The sequence below is a fragment of the Cavia porcellus genome, unplaced genomic scaffold (genome assembly GCF_034190915.1).
Source record: "Cavia porcellus strain 051 isolate PalLab524CR breed Dunkin Hartley unplaced genomic scaffold, mCavPor4.1 scaffold_18, whole genome shotgun sequence".
Taxonomy (NCBI): domain Eukaryota; kingdom Metazoa; phylum Chordata; class Mammalia; order Rodentia; family Caviidae; genus Cavia; species Cavia porcellus.
The window spans coordinates 66,480,862-66,500,331 of record NW_026947501.1 but is presented as its reverse complement, the minus strand read 5'-3'; positions in this window follow the sequence as shown (position 1 = coordinate 66,500,331).

The window sequence follows — 19,470 nt, the reverse complement described above, 5'->3', positions numbered from 1 at the left end:
TAAGCATGGGAAGGGAAAATGGAAAGCTAAAGAGGAAAAGCCTATGAAAAATGTACTGTTAGAAAATTACTCTGTGAACTGGGTGCAAAATATGATCATTGAGGTTGTCCTCCTCAAAGAAGACCGTGTTGGGCTGTTTAGCTGCCAGGTCAGAACAGTCAGAGCTGAGAGCTGAGTTCCTATCAAAGTTAAGCTGGGAAAAATGTCACATTCTCCATTTGTAGTCACAATAGACTCAGCAGCCAGCCAAATTCATCAAAGAAGAAAGAATAAGTGTTTAAAGCTAAATTCTTACAGTCATGCACGTTAACATTATGTATAGATTCATTGCTAAGAGCAAATCAACATTTATTTTATCATGAATCCTATCAGCACCATGCAACTGAAATAGTATTATAACCTTTATTTTGTAAATAAGGAAACTCGAGTTCTGAAAACTTAGCTAAATTCTTCAAGGTCACATATGGAGTAAACGTGGGGTCTCAGTTCCACATTTCCACACTTATTTCAACAATTTCAATTCCGACTGAAGCTCTCACACGTACTCCCTATTTGCTAACGATTCATTTGGAAGTGTTGGTTTTTTTCTGGGAAACATCATGAGGTTTCCAACCAAAAGATGGTGTGAGTCAACATTTTATAACTTAAAATAATTGTAAAAATTTTAAAGGAAATGGAATCCCTGAAGCAAGATACAATAATCATCTGAGTTTCCTACCTTGCCTCATATTTTTGTGTATGTTTTGAAGACATTTTATAGGGAGATAATTAATACATTTATACATCTTAATACAAATTTGCTATAAGATAAACTTTATTATTAGAAACTCAGAATATCTCATCATCTTTTCTTTGGGCATTAATAAATATTTGAATTCTCTGGATTTTGGTTTGCTTACATACCCTATATCAAAACTCTTCAGTGGTTCTTAAGGAAGCCATGGTTTGTAAGAAGGAAAAATTCAAATGAAGGTAGAATATAGGATGACAAATCTAAGTGAGGAGAAAGAAAGTCATTTGAGGTAATAAAATTTGATGTATGGGAGCAAGATACTGCCACATGCATTCTCACGATATGAGCAAAACAATTTTGTAAAATGGAATTTGAGTCCTATTAGACTAAAGGTCAGAATGCTATATTGAGGCCCGCAGTGTGGGTGTTCCTAAATTCCATGCTTAGAAGTCTGTATTCTACTTTTCTTTTCGAACTGAGGGAAGACCTGTCGATGTCGCTCCCGGCCTGCAGGAAGAACACGCGACAGATTCTGATAGTGTGCAACCTTGCCTTTATTTGTCTCCACGTGGGCCCCGCGAGGCCTCCTCTCTGCCACCAGCCCTTTCTCGCCGGTGGACTTTCTCTATCCCTCTTTGTGCTTCCTCTCGTGGCGGGAAAGGCATTCACTTTTATAGGGCAACAGTAGCCAATCAGTTCAAAGCGCGCGATGCGGGCTGACTGGCTAACATCAGCTGTTGCTAGGCAGACTATCTTACAGAGCGGGTTGTTTAAGTCGCCAGCACAATCAGGGGGCAGGAAGCAGGCGCCAACTTGACTCACTCGATGGGAGGGGCAATCTAGCTCAGGCTCCGCTCCCACCCACAGGCCCTACGTCCGCCAAGTAAGGCGACCGGTGTAGGCCGCGGCTCCCAACAAAGACCTTTGATTTTATAAATAAAAAGGACCTTTCCTTCCTAGAACTCATCATAATAAATTCATTGGTTCTATTATGTCACATGTGATATTCTATTTGATTTGTTTTTCTATGTTTCATGTAAACATTTCATAGCAAATCAATGTTATAGTCTAGAAAAATCCAAAAGACACAATAAAAGTCTTACATCTGTGTATCCCCCCAAATCATAGTTTTGCTTATTTTCTATGTATATGTTTACAAATATGAATAATATACACATGTTCTTGATAACACATTATACTTTCATGGTTATATATTTCTTCTCCTGATAGGATATGAAAATATTTCTGTGCCTAGATATGTTTCTTTTATCTTATTTTCTTATATAAATATTGCTAAAAAATCTTTTAAACTAATGAAAAATTCATCATATTCCTGCATTTATAAATTTTTCATCTCTGTGAAAAAGTACTGTACATAAATCATAAAGGAGGAAGGATTAATTTTACTTATGGTTTCAAGGGCTTCAGTCCTTGTTTATGATGTTTCATTGCTGTCGGCCTAAAGTAAGGCAGACCAAAATGGCAGAAAGTATGTCAGAGCAACGCTTCTCCTCATGAGAAAGCAGAGTGTGAGACAGCCAGAGCTTGATAAAAATAAGCCAGGACCAGACATAGTCCCCAAGGCCATATCAGCCTGACACACTCCTTTCAATCCATCCTTACCTCCTGTTTGTATCACCTCCCACAGTGTCACCAAATATAATCATAGCCATGAGTCACTCTAGGGATGAAGTTAGAGTTCTCATGATACACTGATTTCTCAAAAGTTCATCAGCAACTGAGCCTGCAGAACAATCAGCCTCTGGGGAGACACATATTATATCTGACCTATGACCCTCACCATGGTTAAGACTATAAGGCTTACATTTATAGCAGCAAAGTTCACTCTACCCAATTCCATCAAATCCTAATAAGGTGTTTTGCTGGAGACATACAACTTGATTTAACATTTAACTTTTCTTATTCTTTAAACCATGCAATGTCTCCAGCAGCCCCGAAGCAGCAGGGGTACCTATGAGACACTGCTTCCTGAGGGGCCTCACAGAGATAGCAGGTAAAATCAATCTACCAAGGATACCAATCTATCAATTTACCAATCTCACTGCATGCAAGTTGCTAGATATGTTGGATTTCGTTACATAATTGTAGAGCCTGCTCCTGTGGTTAATGTTACCAAATCAATAGTTTCCACAGTTGGTCAGTTGCTAGGCTGTGCTTGATGCTGGCATTACCACAAACTGTACTACATTAGCCAGATTGTCTTATGCACTGAAATCAGGTTTTCTCCCTTGTACATGTATATAAATGTACACATATATACACACACCCACATATTTGGAAAGGAGGACTAAAACATTCATTTTAGGGCAAAAACATGCATTTATTGATATATGTGTTAATAAAATTATACTCTTTTCATACTTATAGACCTGAGACAGTTTTCATTTTATGCATCATAGAAAATATCAATCTCATTTTTCCTAATATGTAAATCAATAAGCTGGATTCATTCAGCTGCTTTCTGTATTGTTGAAAATAAAATAATTTTTTACCTTCAGGTAGTTTATGAATTATCGATATGTATTTAGCTGTAAATATAATGTGGTCTACTTATTTTCCCAAACCTCCAGACTCTACTGTAGTTCCAGAACAGTGAGCTCTCTGGATTGTGTTCCATTTGAATAAATCAGCACTATGCTCTTGAATCTACCACTCAGCTAACTTATGTACCAAGCATTTTAGAATGACAAGCCTAGAGTGCACCACAAACTGTGCATGATGGTAAAGACTCAGATGCATTTAAAATTTAGTTGCTCTTTCATGTATTTTGATACTAAATTCAGAATATAGCAAAATATGGAGTTTTATTTTTAACTTTTTAACTTGTTTCTGTACTTAGTGTAATGTAGACTGCTTATTCCCTTGGACTCTAATATACGTCCAGTTGTTACCAATTGCTAACTGGTATGGGCACCTTACATGTTCCACATAGTTGCCAGACTCACAGTTTGCTTTATGTTATTGGTGTTGATTGTATTTTTTATGTTTTGGAAAAATGGGAAGTTATAAAAGATGGTGGAGCAGTACTCAGCAGAGAAAGAGCCTCTCTTAGAGTCTCCATCCAGATGCTGGAATATAGCAACATGGGGAAAACAAGAAGAAGAGAAGTAGGTACCCTGGATCCAGGAAGAATGTGAAGCATGAATCGAAGCCCACAGAGAAAGTGAGGAGAGACATTTAAATGAAGAAGAAGGATGTAGCCAGAGGGACCTTCACTCTGAGATAGACTCACTATGTGAGAGGAGAGCCACAAACCTGCAGACACACGGTGACTGCTGATGACCCTGGAGACCCCCACAGAAAGATGTCCAGGGAAGGAGAGCAGTGGACGTGAAAGCCTGCACTGCCTGGCAGTGAGTGCTGAGGGCTCAGTCTTCCTGTGGGAGAGTGGTTGGCCTGGAGCCATCTTGGAAATGGCCTTGCAGAGACCAGAACTCAGAGCCGTGACTGGCTCCATTTAGTGGCTCCCGACTGGGTTCAGGCCCTGGGAAGGTGTTCGGCTGGTGACCAGCTGAATGTATCTGTTCTCTGGCAGTCAGTGCAGGCTCACTGAGATTATCCACTACTTTGCCAAAAAGCTACTGCTGGGTATGGTGATACATGCCTGTAATTCCAGCACTTGAAAGAATGAGGCAGTAGAACTGTTGCTATTTCAACACCATCCTGGGCTGCAAAGTGAGCTCAAGGCCTGCCTGAGCTGCATAGTGAGACCCTGACTCAAAAAGAAAAAACAGAATTTAAAAAATAAATAAATAAATAAATAAATAAATAAATAAATAAATGATTAAGCTACTGCTGATTTCCTGGGGAAAATCAGCATAAATGGAGGATAATCTTGGAAGTGAACTTTTTTTCCCTTCTGTCTGTCACTCACACATTTTTCATTGCTGTGGTGGTGGGGTTTTTTTGGTTATTTGCTTTTAATTTTGTTTTTCTCTTTCTTCTCCATCGTTTGATCTTGTGTGAATGTGGTTTCTAGCAGCTTTGTGGCTGTGGTTCTGTTACATTCTCTTTATCCCTTCCATCTCTCTTTATCTCTGGTCTTCTGCACTAGTTTCCCAAAGTTAACACAATCCCGCTTTGTCCTCCAATCTTATTTCTTATCTTCTCTTCTTTATCCACTTCCCCACTTTTCCTTAGTTTATTTAAAAATTTAGTCCCTGAAGACAAAATTGACATAGTAAGTACTTGCATACTACACATATTATTTTGGTTTGCTTTAGATTTTGTTATATAACCATAAGTCTATTTCATATGATTAAAAATGGCAAATTAATGGTTAGATAAGTTTGTCATTTTCTAGGCTGTGTTTGATGTTATTGGTATCACTGTAGTCAAAAAAGATTAATAGTTCTAAACATCCGTTGTTCCTGGTATTCCATGACTGAGATTAATTGAGGGTCACAGAAAATACCGTGACACAGGGCCAAAGAATCAGGGAGTGGGACAACAAGTGGCAACTTCTTATCTTCAATGCACTGAAGAGACAGGATCTTCAACAGACTCAAGACCCAAAATCACCTGCAGCTGGATGATAGCTCAAAGAAGTAGTCATTCCCAGTTGTAGTCAGGGGTTGTGCAGAGGACCATTAGAATCAGGACATGGAGTTTATAATATTATTTTTATAATGGTCACCAGGAGTTAACACAAGAAAATGCAGGAAATCTATCTGCAACACCAAAGACATAGATTATTTAGTCAAGAGCCTAAATTCCACATCAATGTCCCACATGAGTCCAGATAAAAACCCAGAGCTCATGACAATGCCTCCCAGGAGTCCAACTGGAGGTCTGAAGCCCTCAACAAGGACTCACACCAGTCTCTTTTATGGATCCTTTCTGGGAAGGCCCAAAGGTCAGCGGTGCAAACCAAAAAGTCCATGCCAGCGGGGTGAAGGAGCTGTGCTGGTGGGATGAGGGTTCTACATTGGAGCTGAGAAGTCACGCTCAGAACAAAGACCAGGGCTGTCCTGAAAGGCACCACAGCCATCCTCAGCTACATGGAGGCCCTGAGCTCCTGTGATGACAAGCACAGTCGAGGGGTACATGCCAGGAAGCCAGCATGAGGAGTTCATCCTGGAGACCAGGAAGCACATGTCTTCCCCTCCAGAGCCTGGAAGCAATGCTCGATGTGAAGCCCAAAGCTCGAGGAGAACCAATGGCTCAAACAGCAACTTGTAGGAGAACCCACAGTCCCTCAGTACAACAATGCATTAATGCCTCAATGCCTCAACACCCTCCTTCTCCTTCTCCACCTCTTTATCTTGGCAGCTTTCCTCAGGTGGAGCATCTTTGCTCAATGCCATGCTGATGTAATCCAGCTGGTGTCAAATTGACCACCAGTTCTTAATGCATAACATTACCTAAGGGTCCTACATACTAAAAATAAAGCAATCCATCACAGGCAATTCATAATTATCACCCCAGGAATTAAACTCATGTAAGAAAATGAGGAGACACTTAAACAAGATGCAACCCCAGACATCCAGTTCACCAAAGGCAAACCCAGGGGTAATGAGGAGGGGCAATCAGAAAGCGACCAAGCAGGCCTGTCTGCAGTGGTAAAGATAAAGCAGTTGAATGAGGCTCTGGAAGAAATGTACCCTAAAATAGGGTCTGTAAGAAAGAGATGATTTTTTTAAGATCCAACAGGAATGTAAATTTAGAGACAAAAATAGTCTCAAATATCAAATAGTAAAACTTCAGCTTTGTTGCCTTCTAAATAGTATTAATACTGTCTATTCCTTAGTTTTTCCATTTAAATTTATGATTTTAAAGTTACATGCCTTGTAGAATTGTTTTAAGAACCCATGGAATAATCTAAGTACCGATCATAAGTCCCAACCCAAACAAAGATTAATTACATAAACATATGAATCATATTAATCAGTCAATAAGCTTAATAAAATTGCTATTATTTCATTAATATTTATTTTTATTTTATGGGATCATATTTTTTCCTTACATGTGCAATTTTAAAAGTATAATTTTTAAGTTTATTTATGATAATCACCAACACCTTGAAGGTGTTAGCATCAAATCAAATCTATGGTGGTTAATGAGCTGCCTTGGTTTGGTCAGCTTTGCTCTTGCTAGGACAAAATGTCTAAGACTCATGTTTGAAAGAGAAGGGTTTATTTTAGGATTGAGATTGTGATCAGCTGGCCCCAAGGCAGAATCATTGTGAAGAAGAAGTGTGATGGAGGCAAGTTGTTGGACTCATGCTTTCCAAGAAACGGAATGCAGCAGAAGAGTTGGAGTAGAAAGGGCAGGAACCAGATATGGTTTCCAAGGTCATGTTCTCATGGCCCAACTTTGTGCCACCTCCTACTAGCCTACTAACAAATGGCTCTTCATCTATTATCTGTTAGTGAGATTAGACCTTTAAAACAAATCGCTTATTCAGGAGGCTCCGCTGACTATTGAGACGAATGGGCACACATTTCTTTGGCAGGCATGTCAAGATTCCCTTCAAATACCCCCAGTTAATTTCACTAGAAGAACTCACAGGAAACACTACAAAATCATACTCATGATCATAATCTATTGGTGCAAAAGAAAATCAATATGTGAAAAGTGAACAGAGAGAAAAGACAGAAGTCAGGTGTAAGGTCCCAAATCTTCTCAAAGTATAATCACTAACACAAGACCTGATTAATCCCTCAAGCAGTGAGTTAAGACAATGCATGAGAAATATTCTCTACCAGAGACACTCATTGGAGAACCTTTGTCTGGCATTTTGTCTATGACTGTTCATGTTCATGTAGGAAACCTGGGACTTGCATGCAGACTCCAGAAAGAAAGCAGGTGTTCAACAGAAAACAGAGTATTTATTTACAAAGCAGTTTAGGTATAGAGCATCACATTTATCAGTTCTAGAAATGTAGGAAGTTGATTTTTCCAAATTCCAGTGAAGACCAACCTTTCAAAGAGACATTTCTAATGGTAGCAGTCTCTGTTACTCTGTGCTAATGACTTACTGCATAGCAATCAAACACAAAGCCTTGACAGCAACAGTAAGAATGTGTATAAATGTGATTACAAGACGCAGTAGCAGTTGTGATGCTCACAGCAGTAGTGGTTACATGCATTGCATAACACTGTTTAACCTAGAGATATCCCAGAACTTACTTCATCCCACTGATAGGAGGTAGTCTGCAATTGGATAAATAGCCTGTTCATCAATCATTAGTGATCCCATCTCTGAGCATTTTAGAAATCCCTCAGCAGGTTTGGCCAAGGATATTCATAGCTCTGGAGGCACTGTCCATAAAAGTTTTACTTTTCTTCTGGTTTCTGAAGCTGACCACTTCATCTCAGGAACCACCCAAGGAATGAGACAAGCTGGTGAGTGCTGGCAAGAGTGCCCCTAATGAGTGTGCCCAGTGATCAGGAATACAGTCTTACATGGGAGGTGTCGGGGGCTGAGAGTTGAGTCTCCCTTCAACAACAAAGTAATGTATTAAAATCCCAACCCCGCTCCCAGTATAAGGGCACCTGAATGAGGTATTTGGGAATTACTCTGGTAGGTCACCTGAGTAGAACCCTCATAAATGGGGTCACTTCACTTACATGAGACCGAGAGAGCTCCCACAAACCTGTTGCCATGTAAGGATCCAATGAGAAGATACTTGCCTATGAAGAATGAAACAGATTATCACAGATTACCAATTCTGTCAGCACTTTGATATTTGATGTCCTAGTCTCCAGGGATATATTAAATAAATGTGTGTCATTTAGGACACCATTTAATGTAATTTATGATAGTTCTCCCAAGTGCTAAGACACCACAAAAATTGCAGGAAAATATGGTGTTCCAGTAGAGCGTGCAGCTCAGCATGAATCAACTCCTTAGGAGCTTTACAATCAGGTTAGCTTCACCTCAAGTGACTGAGGCTTCTGCAGAACTCAGGATATCCAACGTTTTCACACTGCCTTTCCCCAATGTTTGTGCATTTTTAACAACATTATCATTTTGAGAATGCATATAAGGTGAGTATTTTTCTAGTACCTGGAAATAATAAAGTGAAACAGGAAGAAACACATGTGGTCTACCTAAGAATATACAGTTTGGTAGAAACAAATCTTAAACTTTTTCCCAAGTTTGTTAAACAGCTCTTGTATTGCATCATTCAAATATACAAAATTCTCAGTGAAATTGAACAAAGGCTATTAGTGAATTCCATTTCTAAAGAATTCCTGTCTACCTATGATGAAAGAGTTGTCATACCAGCTTCAAATCCAATGAAAATAATATGACTTTGCTTTCATTATATCATGTTTGTTCCATGATAAAAGAATTAGTTACTCCATTCACAAAAAGAAAAAGAGAGAAAGAAAGAAACCTGAGAAGTTTAGCAAGACTCGTTCTCGAATGGCCCATGTCTGTCTCCAGGCACAAGAACTCCATTTAGTCAGTGACAACACTATTAACGTATACTTCTCAAGTACCTTTATTAAAGATATTGCACAATTTAAGTGTTCAAGCATAACATTAATGTAATTGCATACTTCTGGTAGTGAGAGACATCAGCAATTTCTGATAGTTATTATATTCCTCCCTTTAAAAAATCTGGGGCACTTCACCTTTATAGCTTCTGGCACTTTCCTTTTCCTCTAGGATTTTTATCCCACAATGACAGCTGATCAGATATCAGGTTGGCAGATTCCTTGAGCATCCTGAGATGCCTCCCCTGACTACTCAGTAGGAATTCATGCGGGAGTGCAGACTTCCTGTAGCTGTGCGTCACACTCCGGGACCTTCCCTATCACTGCCTACCAATGAATTTAATCAGCAGCATCTCTGCAGTGCCGTGTCTTCACTCAAGACAGACTTTTTCTTAATTCCTCCTGGAATGGTCCCATAAACTTCTAATTCACCATCATGGCAATTTAATTTATTTTGATCTAATAGCAGTTCTGAGGGATGGACAGGAAAATGTAATTGATAGATGATAGGTTGAACTAAGTTGTGGACAGCTTTTTACCAGGACACTGTCAAACATAATTGGAAGCCATGTGGAAGAGCTGCTGATTCTGGGAACTGACAACTGCAAAGAGACGGCGTGTCCATCTGAAGCCTTGTGCTTCTGCTAGAGGAGAAAAAGCCAGAGCTTCCTGTAAGTGAAGCAGGAAAGTCTCTGACAGGAGGAGTGGTCTGTAAAGTCACTGTCCATCCGAGGACCCCGCTACAGACTATAGACACACAGCACACAATATCTCAGGGTCACACATCTGACGTGTTTGTGAACTCACAGATATTGATATTGCTGTCATTTTCAGATGAAAGAAATGAATAGTGGGCAACTCCTATCCATGTCTTACAGCCAGGCTCACACACACACACACACACACACACACACACACACACACCCCTTTCAGGCTGAACTTAGGATTGCAATTAATATACTGTAATTAATATTAATTATACTGCATAGTATACTGGAATATCCTGACCTAAAAACCTGAGTTCTTTTACTGGCTTTTCTATTTTTAGGTGGCAAATTTCTTGGAGAATTAGTTTCACCTCCTTCTGTCCCACTTTCACACCTTCAGAGAGGATATCATTTGCAATATTTAAATCTCCTGCGGTTTCTTCTCCTAATAATATTAATTGAGTAAATAGTTCTAGGCACGATATTAAAATTCAAAAATTTAAATTATGGGAGAGAACATAAGACATCCACACTGTCTTCTCTTTTTTTCAAATTAGTTGTCTGTGGTTGAGAGAAAGATGGGGTCAGAGGGAGAAGGAGAGAGAAAGAGATGTGAAAGGAGGCAGAGATGAAGGAAGGAAAAGAGGAAAAGGAGGAAAAGGTGAAAGGGATGAGAGGGGAGGGAGCCAGGAAAGAACAAAGGCGAGAAGAGAAAAAAGGAAGAAAGAAAAGCAGGAAGTAAAACAAATGTAAAAGGCAAAAGCAGAAAGAAAGTTTAAAAACTTTTACTATGAAATTACCTGGCTTCCATTAAGAATGCCATAAATGTTCAATGGAATATAAAATATATTAATTTGTTTTGTGATTTGAGGTTGGTTTAGGTATCATTTTAGACCAAAACACATTTAAAGTTTATGAATATGGGTTCCGTGAGTTTAGTTTTGGATTCATTGTCACTGTTGAAACAATTCTGAGGCCTCCTCAAGTGCAGTTAGCAAATGAAGCCACGAGAAAACAAAAGCCATCTTTGGGTAAACTATCATTAATGAGACAATAAACACAAGAGGGCAGATTGATCCTACTCCCTCATCTCTCCACTTAATAAAAAGCTATTGACAGATTGGCGTGCAGCACCACTTTTGGGATATTTAAATAATAATATTAACAGGATCACCCCCGCTGAGCCTACGCATCTGCCATCTGTAGAAGAGCTGGCAATGTTTCCTAGACATGGATATTCATATCACTAAAAATAATACCAAAAACATTTTTAAAAGTGGCAAGAATAACTCCCTCTGTGGTATTTGCGTTTTATGTATTTAAATTGGCAAAATTCATTATTTTCTCTCGACCAGCTACACTTAGGCTCTCAAGTTCCTGTTCCGTCCTAACGTATCATATGGTGGTGTCTGCAGTGACTTGGGTTGTGACTTTGGCTCCTCTCAATGGAAGACGCAGAAAGAAGGGAAGGAGAGGGAGGCAGGGGGTGGCATTAGAAGGACTGGCTTGAGATTGGAGTTCAGGCTGATTTTCAAGAAAGGCTTTAGATCAATGATCAAACTGGTGCTGACTGAATTTTCACACAAAGAAGTTTTCAAGTCAAAATTTAAACACCTAATAGTGAAGGTAGATTGATTTTAACTAGTTTAAAAATTAAAACAGGAAACAAACTTTTGTTCTTTAGCTATTTCTTGTTTCTGTGCCTACGTGAGTATGTACAAACTCCATAGTAGTCTTTATATTCTTCACTGGATGGGTGAATAAAAACGATGTGGCATTTGCACCCATGGAGTACTACCCTGCCGTAAAGAAAGATGAACTGGACTCATTTATAGGGAAATGCATGCATGCTGGGACCATGGTGATAAATAAAGTGAGTCAGATACACATGCTTCTCTTATATGAGGAACCCACATTAGAATTCCAGAGCAACATAAAAGGTGGATAACAAGAAGTAGGGAGCTAGAGCTCTGTCAGTTGTGAAGGGGATCAAGAGATGGAGGGGAGAAGGGGAGGGAGGGATGCAAAGGGAGGGAAGACAGGAATCCAGATGTGCTTTGTATATTTACCATCTCCATGGGAGGAATGTAAGCATCACCCACTGCAAACACATGAACAAAGAAAGAGGTGCTAAAAGAAGGGAGTCATTTTTGTTAATTGCCCAGGATTTCAAAGGTCACACCTTCCTCATGGGAGACTGAGGAGACAAAGCGCAGGTCACATACAGCCAGCAGCTTCTCCCGTAGATACATTTCGGAAAGCCCGCACTCTCTCAGCCCCCTCTTCTAATTCTGAAAGAGACAGATGTTTTGAGGATAAAAGCAGAACTGACACACATATGTGTTATTATTTTTAAAAATGATGTTATATGTGTTTGAAATTGGTTTTCCTTTGTGTGCTCTTACTTAGCAGTCTCAAGAGAAAATTAAACATGGCACAGTCCTGAAAGCCACCCAGGTCTATCACCACAGCCTGAAAGAATAGAGCAACAGCAGGTCTGGATACAAGTCAGAAATAGAAGAAGGCTGGAGTAATTGTTCGTAAGACCTTATATCATACCTTCGTTTTTAAGATGTTCAGTTTTACATAATTTAAGTGCTGTTTATTTAATTTTCACATTTTCCTCCTTTTTTGTTTATTCTTTCTATTCTGTCCCCTCTTTGTCATTACAGCCAGGTAATCCATATTAATACCCTCATTTGCATTATTCTCTATAAATACTCAAGCTTGCATACTCATATGAAAATATACACACAGGAATTGAATGGTTTATAGAAATATCATCTTTGTAAATAATGGACTAATATTTTCAAGTATTTATAATGTTCAAGAAATGGACATACACTGTTGAAAATATAAACTGCTATAATTTTGATGGGGAAATTTGAGGATAGTTATTCAAACTTTTGAAGTATGTATAGCCATCAAATTAAAAACTCTTAGTCTAGATATGTATACTGAGACATATGTAAATCTAGGCTTAAAGATGAAAGGTTCAGTGTGCCAATGCAATACAATTCAACAGTGAAAATTATTTCTCTGGTAGAAGCATTTTAAAATTTATCAACTTTGGGCCAGGGGTACAGCTTAGGGCTGGGAGTATATCTCAGAGGCACAGCACCTGCTTGGCAAGCACAAGGTACTGAGTTCAATACCTAGTACAAAAAATTTCATCAACTGAAAAGAGGTTACATAAAATGTGAGTACTCATATTGGGAGGTACCCTTCAGCTAAACTCCTCTTCCATAAGCTCAGGAGAGTGCTTAGAAATTGTATGTTTTAATTTTAATTTACTTTGAAAGCAGATAAAATTTATTATGATCTATGTCATCTAAGAAATATTTTAGTGTGAATTATTTTTACTTTTGGACTTTATTCATTTACCCCAACAAAGTCATAAGAGAGGTACAGTCTATTGGGAGTGTGTCCGTGAGAAGATTATGGGGTCCCCAGCCCTTTTTCTCCTGCTCATTGCCTCTCAGCTTCTATGAAGTGAGCAACTTCCCTGTATAATGCTGTGTTTCACTACAAACAAGAAAACAACACAGCCGACTAATCATGATATAAACCTTCTGTAAGTACAAACTTCAATTTCTCTAAGGAGTTTATTTTAGGCCTTTTGTCGCAGTGACACAAAGCTGGTTACTATGCTACATGTTGGACAGAGGAAAGAAAAACTCTCACCATAAATATTAGGTAGCACAGTGGTGTTCTGGAGATAGAACTCACTGTGGTCCTTCTTCCAGTCATGACAATTTGTATCTCTTCAGTTTAGATAACTCCATTCATACTCTCCTCTTTGGCCCAAAAGCTATATTTCTGTGACATCAGCTCAGAGTCCAGATCTGACCAAGATCATGACCACTTCCAAAACACGTGTATAAAAAGCCTAGAACAGTTCCTACCAATGTAGGAATCTGCAAACTAAGGAGAGAGAAGAGTAATTAGTCATTCAAGAGTATGTGCATGCTCACACACGCACACGCATGCGCGCGCACTCACACACACACACACACAACACACACACACACACACACACACACACACACACACACACACACACAATTTGAATCAGGTACAAAACAACCAGTATAATTTGTATTCAAAAAGTCACAAAGTGGGAAACCCTAGGGAAGATTAATTACTTTTTCAAATTTTTAAATTGACTAGTACATGTTTTCAGTACACACACTGTGCACTCATCATGGGTAGTGGCTCCATGTGTATACTGCAGCTTGCTTCTTTTTTTTATCCTCTTCTCTTTCCTCCTTCCCTCTTCCTCTATTGTCCTTTTCCATTTTCCATTGTGGTTGATAATATTAGTGTTATAAGGACATATTGCTGGTTCTTGATTAGATTTCTGAGTGCCACTCCTTATTCATGGCTATCCCAGCTCTCAGCTCTATGCTTTGGTTTTAAATTCTTATTTTTTTTATTTCTCTATGCTCTAAGTCATGTGTGTAATAACTCAGAGACCATTCTAGCCTACTTCCTACCTGAAAAAGCTGGAGTTTCAAATAACTGCTTTTCTCTGAATACTATCTGTCCTTTTTAGCCCTTTCTCATAGAAGATTTTGGGCTTCCTGTATGACAATATATAATCCCCTTGGTCAGACATAAAGCATATCTGCAGATCTCCCCAAGATGGAGCCTTCTTTCCTCTAGCTCTTGGTCATGTTTCTGAGGAACATACTAAGTTGCTTCCAGCCCTTGTACTGTAACAGAAGTTGTCCATGAGGAAAAACTGTAAGATTCTGAGAAGCACTTTGCTTCTCAGCCCTGTAGGCACTATATTTTACATATCTGAATCTTACTCATTTTTACAATAATAATTTTGGTTTCATATTTATCCTCAGAATACTCTGTGATATTTCTTTACCTCTGGGCCCTCTATCCATTTATTTTACCATTTTGTTTGTATTAAGCTTATTAGTACGGTTTAGAGAGACGTAACTATCATATTCATCATGGAGTTTGTCATTTCATTTTTAGAACATATCCTATGATCCCCAAAGTTACTGGCACCATTGTCCTTCCTATAGATGTTGATTAAAAATTGAAGTATCTTACAAAGCTCTATTTCAGTATCCCTCTTTTATTCGATACAGATAAATTAGTGTGCTCTTTTTTCCATATTCTGATTAGAAATCATCTTAGCCAAATACATCCATTAACTAAAAATAGTTTATATTTTCCTCAAGATTATAGAGAACAAGCTTTCCAAAACTTTTCTATTACACAATAATTATCTTATTTCCAGGCTCCTGTCATAATTTTCCTCAGACTTTCATCCTTCAGTAACATTTTCTTCAAGGCTCTCAGGGTCTGCCTGTAGTCTGATGCAGAACACACACATTTCATTGTTATGTAGGCAGCAACCCATTTAGATTCCAACTCATACCCTGATATATCAACTTTGTCCTGTAACAAATTTATCCAAAGTGTATCAGCTGACAGCTATCTAATGATATTTGTCTGCAGTTAGGAATTTATTTTGTATGCAAGAGGACGTTTTCTCCACTCCACTACTTGATGCTGGCGGTTGTTAGTCAGTCTTTCATCTCTGTTATACTTGAGAAAATCCCCTGAAGCAAGCAGGGATGCTTTGGCTCATGGCTTCACAAGTTTCAGTCCATGGTACCTTGATCTGCTATTCCCAGGCCTGGGATGAGGCACTATGTCATAATGGAAGGGCATGGAGGGAGAAAGTTCTAGGAAAAAAAATTTGGGGAGAGATAAAATATAGTCCACAAATGTGGGACCCCTAAACCTCTCCTTTCCACTACACTTCACTTCCTGAGTTTTCCATTAACTCTTACTAATGTCATAAAATTAGAAACCAAATTTATGTAATTCATACAAGCAGTCCAGAGAGCAAAACCTCCAGCACTCCAGTGGACAAGGCAGAGCATCATATCTTGGAAGGGTCAGCCTTGGCAGTCATTCAGCTTGATCTCTTTCATCGTCTGCCTACTGAGGCCCTTTACTCTCACTGCAATTTGAGGAAAGGCACATAGATTCCATCTTTCTATATCATAGAAGCAAAATGGAAAATACTTTCATGACTACCCTTGGGTCTCATGGTAAAAGTTCCCATAGAAAGGAAATTTTTGAATATCCATCAAAAGCCCTTGTAGTAACAAATGTATATTTGTTTTAAGAGTTAGAAATATCAAAACATAATCATATATCCCATTATATTTCATGAGAAGAGGTGAATTGGTTATAAATTATGGGTTCATAGAATGTATTTTGTAGAAAAGGTATTTTATTGGCACAAGAGCTTCTTATTCATAGTTAGCTAAAATATCATATCTGCAATACTCTTTCTGACTTTTTCCATGTACTGCTCTCCCCAATAGGAGTATCCTTTTATTATGTTCCCAAGGTACATATTGTAATATGTTTCTTTTGCATTTTTTGTAACAGATTATTATGTCCTTGTCCTCACTCTGTGGTCAGATTGTGAGGACTGGACCATGTTTCTTGCTCACTGATCCCCTGGGATGATAAAATGACTGTTCTCTTCCCTGAGGCACATAATCATAATATTTGTCATTAAGAGTTTACACACATGCTATCTAATTTGCTACCTCATGCTGGAATCTCTGTTTTCCGATCACTGGTGAGCAAGCTGAGACCAGGCTAGTTTTCCTAACTGGCTCAGAATCACTACACACGGTGGCAGCTCACATAGGAGCACCAAACAGTGTTCCTCACATCCAGCCTTCCTTGGCCTGCATACTCTTCCATTTCAGCACTAGTGAACCATTCAGAAATGGCTATTGGAAAGACACAATATGGACTGTGCTTTATATTATTTGGACAAAATAATATATTTTCCTTTGAAACCTTGCCTAAGTAATAACAAAGTTAGTCTACATCACCTTAAATTATTTTAAACTTATGCCAGCTGAACGTATATAGGAATAAGGTTGCTCTGTCATGATCACATAAAGCATGAGTTTCACAAAAAGGGAGTCAAGATTTTACCCTCATAATAACTTTATTAGTCTTTTAGGGAACATAAGAAGCCAGGAGTTTTGCTGTACACCTGTAATTCCAGCAAGGTGGGAGAATGAGGCTGGAGGATCAAAATTCAGGCCCACTTAGAAACTTAATTATTTTTTTTCTCAAAAAAAAAAAAAAAAAAAAAAAAAAAAGATGAGCTGGGACTGCAGTTAAATGTGAATGTCTTGGCAGTTCGGTTTCCAGTACTTCAAATAACAAACGGATGGCAAAACAGAATCAGAAGAACAGCACGGAGGAACATTTTTATTTTATGTTCTTTTTCTTCCCATTTTCTGGGTCCAGCCTCAAGAAATATTAATTTATTGGAATGACGGGCATATTAGAAGAAAGATAAATACTTGCTTTTTCACATTTATTCCTCTTTTTTGGTTATTTGTATGTGACTACTTTTTGACCTTTCAAAATTTTTATTTTCCCTTCTGGAAAATGGACCAAGAAACCTATTTAAATTTTGCCTAAATGAGCATTCTTGGCTGAATTTCCTTAGAGTTTGTACATTGATGTTTTTACTCCACTATCTCGGAATGTGTGTTCATCTTGAGAAAGGATCTTAAAAGTGAGATAACTATGCTAAAAGGGAGAGCTCTAATTCAACATGCGTGGTGTTCTTTTAAGATGGAGCGTACTGCAAAAACAGTATCATAGGACAGAGTGTGTGAGAACACAGCAAAAAGATGCCATTGCAAGCCAAGAACAGTGAACAGGAGAGGGAGACCTTGCTGACATCTTGATCCAGGGCTTCTAGAATTCTCCAGAATTGTAAAAATACACAGTATGTTCTAGTAAACTAATACAAAGTTATGTAATTCTACTTGAAGATTTATGTGGTTACTACTGCGATCCAGAGTGCAAAAAGTAAATTTCCTCCAATTACTTCTCTTCTTAGGCCTTCATAGTTTTCAAATTCTGAGTATAAACCTAGCACACATTGTGCTCAAATTTCCATGCCAGGTATTCTTCATATTTTTAAAGGTTACAGCATGTTTTTTCTAATGTTTCTTAAATTAAAACCTATCAATTTTAGATCCCTCTAGGATCTTTCCCTCCTAACAACATTAGTGTTTGCTGGTGTGAGATTGCCAATGAAACTGATACATGTTTCTTACTCTAATAGGCATATTTACCTCTTGGTGAGTGCACATTTATTCACCAAATGTTAATGAGTCCTGTGCGTCGCCCTTTCTGGCGAGGCAGTGACCTCACACACTGGCTACAGATGCACAAGGAGGGCAACCTGCCCTTTCCACTGGTCTTGCTTCTTATTTTACTCTTTCCTCATGCATCCAAAGAGGTATTTTGAAAACCAGGTGGCCCTGCTGCCTCTCAACAGAAACATTTCCTTTCCCACTGTCTCCTTGAGTAATGTGCTAATAGAAAACCTAGTTATGGATCTCCAGGACCAGGGAAATAATAAAATCATAATGATATTGTTAGCAATCTGGCCCTGTGCTCATTCCTTCTCTCAGAGAAACACTGTCATGGAAATAGAAAAACTCATCAATCATAAAAATCACAGAAGAACCAAGCCAGCCTGCTTAAATATACACACAGCAGCACAGGTGAGACTGAATTTCACTGTTGGGGACCAGTTTCTTTTTTAAAAACCCAATTAGCACACTAATTAGTGAGGTTTTTATTTTTCATTTTTTTGAGATGTCTTGGTAAGTACGAGTTTAAACCATCTTCACAAGGTCACACAGATAACAAGAGGTGGAACCAAGATTAGACTTTATTTCTGCTATCAAATCCATGCTCCTTCTCTGGCACAGATAGCTTAAGAGTTAGGTGTTCAGTACAGAGATAAGCCCCAGATTTTCTCACTGCACACATTGTAAGACAAAATGCAAAGACAAGAAAATAGTTAAATGCTTAACTATTCAGGAATACAATAATCCAGTGAGCCAGGTCTAAATAACATGAGATCTGTAGGGTTTATTATATAGCATGTTACTGTTTATAGTTCCATAATTGTTATCAGCGAAAATGACAATTACACAGTACATGAAATAAGAGGCGGTTAGGGCATCAGGCTTCCAAGCTGTAAATGAAGCACACTCTGCTCATTTTCTATGGGCTTGCACTCTTAGGAAATAAACTCTGTTAATAGGAGTGTTGTTTCTACTTTATTTTTTCCCCAATGTTTATATCTACTTCCCTCTGTTGAGCTTCCTGAATCATAGAAAGTTTTGAACATTTTTATCCTCAATTGAAGAGTGCTTTCCACCTTCTCCAGGCTTTTGCTACTGTGGATTACACTCTAGTTCCAGATAAGTCACATTTTTGATGTTTATACCAAGAAGAAGGGCTGAATGGAGAGTCTTACAGTCCACATGGGAAGAAAAGAGGCACATGATCAGAGGCATAGGTTAGGTCTGCTGGGTCTCCATTCCATTGCTAACCTTACTAAAGGTTTGTCTTCAGGAAGGGGATCTGCTGCTGATCCCTTCATCTGTCCTCCCTGGTGGCGGTGGTCTCTTCTTTCAGACTGCAGTGGGACTAGAAATAGAGCATATGACACCCATGTTTTCA